Below are 4280 nucleotides of genomic sequence, written 5' to 3' on the forward strand. Positions count from 1 at the left end.
AAGTCTATCTTCCCCAATATGTCCTAATCTAGCATGCAATTATTAAGGGCATTATTGGAAATAGTAATAAAATATGTAGAATCAACTTTATTCTCATAATCAATGATATCTAATACCATAAAACCACTAAGCAAATAACCAGAAGCATAATAAATATGGTGTAGATATAACTTAACACAATTATTTGTAAAATTGACTTGATATCCCAAATTAAGAAGAACTAAAACTGAAAGTAAATTTCATTGGACTTCATGGGCAAATAAGACATCATGCAAATACAAAGTGAGACCTCCTCGCAACTGCAACTTGCAAGTACCGATCCCGAGCACTTCAGTAGAAGCATGATTTTCCATGAAGATATGACGACTCCCCTTCAGAATGCGACGATAATCTACAAAGGCCGACATCTCCCTCATTACGTGGCTTGTTGCGGTTGAGTCTATAGTCTAAAAATTAACAGTTTCAACCAACATAAGGCTTCTTACTACATACATTAATTTCAAGAGAGATTGAGTGGTTGGAAATTACTTTTGCCTCGGGATATTCACAATAGTGACCCAACTTGTCACATTTAAAACAAATCATTTTAGTCTTGTCTTTCTTTGTGCTGCGCTTTCCACGTTTGAAAGGTTTGTTTTTGGGACCCATGGCATTGTTCTTACCCTTTTGCCATTTGGCCTTACCTTTTTGACAACCAAAGCCCAAAGTTTTGCGTTTCGAAGTCTCGGCCATGTTAGCCTCAGAGTTTGGTTTGTCAGGTAGGAGGCGATCTTCCTCCAGCTCTATATGTTTGGAGACATCATCAAAGGTCTTAATGCTCTCATTGTGAGTAAGGTTTACCCTCATGTGTTCCCATGAATGTGGCAAGGATCGAATGACAGCTTGCACTTGTCGTTCATCTGACAATCCCATAATTCGCTAATCATGTTAGCCATCATGGTTAGGCCCATCAAAGTATGAGGGAACTTCACAAACCAGTCAAAATTGAGAGTTAGCTAGCATTGTTGAGTGGTGGAAGTACTCCCAAATTGTAGCTTCACGGCATTCCACACAGCTTGAGCCGATTTGTGCTTCCCAAAACGAAGCATCAAGTCATTTTGAATCCTACTCAGCATCAATATACGAGCTATGCGATCGTTGCGGTTGCATGCCTGATACTGTTCCATGTCACACCAATGCTGAGTAGTGGTTTCGTGTTCAGGTTCAACCATTGGGTGTGTTCCAATCTCGAGTGTATCTTGCTTTTCAAGCAAATACTTGATCTTATTATACCATATGTCGTAATTCCTATCAGTCAGCGACGATACTCTTTGTAGCTGTCATCTAGTCAGAGATAATAATTCACGTTCAGAGTTTGCACAACATATTATACACATTATTGCCTCATATTTCAAATTAAACATCCTAATGGCCTAACATATGCCATAAATATAATATATATGCAAGCATACAATTAACTTTTATTAAAATACTTCAACCATACTAGTTTAATTTAAATAGAGCAATAAAAAACATTATTAAAAATAAATAATATTCAACCAAATTTTATTCATTCAAGTGGAAATTGCTACATAGAAAATCCTAATCAAACAGAAAGTCCTGATTATTGAATTAAACTAGTAGTGAACCCGCGCTTCGCGCGGCTCTGGTAATCCATCTAAGTATAGATTTTGATTAGCTAACATTGTATAGCAATGGGCTGAGGGATGATCAACATATTTACAAATTTTAAGAACTAAGTTTGAAACAGATAAGCAACACATGGAAATCTCTTGAAATAAGAGTGACAATGAAATTCGATGGATAAATGAATTCATAAACCGAACATATGACTTGTAGAAATCATTGAAGTGAATTAATAGAGTGCCATCTTCAAGTATGACCACTTATTAAAGACCATTTAGAATCCTACCACGACTTGCTGGAGATTGGCTGCTCCCTTACTGATGTTGGACAATTTTCTGTAGGGGGTCTACCTCCTCTTCAGGTTTTTTGTATCACCGAAACCATCCTACATATAAAGTTGGGCTATTAAGTTCCACAAAGGTGACGCTTTAGAATGTTTCACGTGGTTTATCATAATCCATCAAAGAACGGAGGAAAGCTGACACAATACCAAACAAATTAAAGGGTTTATCATAATCCATCAAAGAACGGAGAAGAATTGACAGAATACCTAACAAATTAAAGGAACATTGTTTCCACAAAAGATAGAATCCTTAAGTATCTCACAAATCTACTCTTTACTATTTGGCAAACAATAGATATTAACAGGATACCTGAAGAAAGTTTTCAATGTCAATTGCAGATTTCATTCTTCCGACCTCATGTTCTCCAACTTCAGTCACCACCAAGTGTAAAGATAGTCTTAGCGTTCAACATATATTTCAGCTATAAACAGACAGTAAGCTTGGACCATGGTAAGTGGGTTTGCTTGCTTTCATTGAGAACTCTTATATCAAATCTTTGCGTACTCAAATGCAGATTCAACCTGCCTATGAATTCAATTCACTTATATCAAACATAAAACATATTGGGAACAATTCAATTTCACACAAAAGAAACCATGAGTTCAAATCTATGGTACGACTCATCAAACTTTTAAAAACAAAAGCAAAATGAGGAAAAAGCCATCTCACCTGTATCCTAACTTGAGGAATGTGGACTTTGAGGAAATCTTCAATGTGCACCATAGTTACAGAGGCAAACAGAGTTGTCATTGCAAGAGCATAGCAATTTAGGTTTCCCTTCTGAATCATGAATACCACAAAGGGTAAGCAGCCCCTGCAGCATGTATTTTAAAGCATAACCTTTAGTCTTTTAGGATAAATGGCTGTCATAAATCATTGCAAACTATTTCTGTTAAATGCAATCCTAAAGTTAAGATGATGGCTATAATCATAAGTGGAACATTAAGAAAAAGTTAGCATCTTCCCATGTCATCAAGGGCAGAAGACAAATTAATCACCAACATTTAAGTGCAAACACATATGTGGCTTGCGAGGAAAACATCCCATTCCCCGATTGGTTCCTTCCTACCACCACAGTAAAGCATCTTAAACATTAAAAGCTTTGACCTTTTTATAAAATAACACTACCTTTAATATAAGGTAAGCCCCAATAATAGTAAGATTAGTCAAGTGCAGAAAGAAAGTTGAAGACAGACCTACAAGGTAATTATCTGATACAGATAAGAATCTCAAATATCAATTCACAAGACCAAAAGGAAAAGAAGAACACACCAAAAGACTTAATAGCCTGATTGCTGTTTGTAGTACCCCGTTTTCGTCCGGCCAAAAAAATACAAAATACAAAAATAATAATAATAAAAACAAATATATTAAAAATATATATATATCATATAAAAAATATAAAAAAAATATATAAAAAAAATATAAAAAAGAAGGAAAAGATAAAGTGGCCGAAAGTAGGGTAAAAAAAAAAAGGAAGTGAAAAAAGAAGGAAAAGATAAAGTGGCCGAAAGTAGGGTAAAAAAAAAAGGAAGTGAAAAAAAGAAGGAAAAGATAAAGTGGCCGAAAGTAGGGTAAAAAAAAAGGGAAGTGAAAAGGGGAAGGAAAAGAGAAAGAAAAAGAATAAGAAGAGGGGAGAAGAGACTTTGGTTTGGGGGAGAGAGAGGAAACAAAACAAAAAAAAAAAAGAGGAAGAGAGGAGGCGTGAGAGAGAGGAAGAAAAAAAGGAGAGGCTTTGGCTTTTGGTGAAGAAAAACAAAAAAAGAAGAGAGGAAGAGAGGAAGAGAGGGGAGAGGAAGAAGAGAAGAAGAGAAGGAGAGAAGGAGAGAAGGGGAAAACCGATTCTTTGGATTTTTTGGTAGAAGCTTCATACCCCTCATATCTTTCACTCAAGTATTGCTCTATTTACACTTGATTTCAATGTTTGATTCATTCTTAGCATCCTCGGATGTTGACTAAGAATAGACATGGTGTTTCTTGCATTGACCTTGGACATATGTGATGCTTGGGAGTGTTTTCGATACTAATATGTTGAGCCCTTTCTCTTTGCATTTTTTTTCTTCTATTTCTTGTTGGAAAAAGCGGGAGAGACCATATTTGGATTTGATTTTCTTGGTTTGGATACGTGTGAATCTCATAATGTGGTCTTGATTCGATTTAAATCTTGATTTACATTTGAGTATTCTATTTTTCCCTCTCTTTATGTTTGTTTTGTTGGACGAGGCTCGGGCTTGGATATTATTTGGACGAGTTGATGGAGGCTTGAGCAATTTCAAGATTTTGTTTGGTTTATTACAATTTGTGTATATT

At 35.7% G+C, this 4280-nt stretch overlaps 1 long non-coding RNA gene across 1 annotated transcript; it reads right to left on the reverse strand.

The window, feature by feature from the left end:
* Positions 1-1976: 1976 nt before the first annotated feature.
* On the reverse strand, positions 1977-2784 carry LOC120001252. Its single transcript, XR_005468825.1, has 3 exons — positions 2640-2784; positions 2280-2495; positions 1977-2011 (listed from the first exon to the last, which is right to left on the reverse strand). It is a non-coding gene; the product is annotated as an uncharacterized LOC120001252 (long non-coding RNA).
* Between the last annotated feature and the right edge of the window lie 1496 nt (positions 2785-4280).

Source organism: Tripterygium wilfordii, chromosome 7 (assembly GCF_013401445.1).
Source record: "Tripterygium wilfordii isolate XIE 37 chromosome 7, ASM1340144v1, whole genome shotgun sequence".
Lineage (NCBI taxonomy): Eukaryota > Viridiplantae > Streptophyta > Magnoliopsida > Celastrales > Celastraceae > Tripterygium > Tripterygium wilfordii.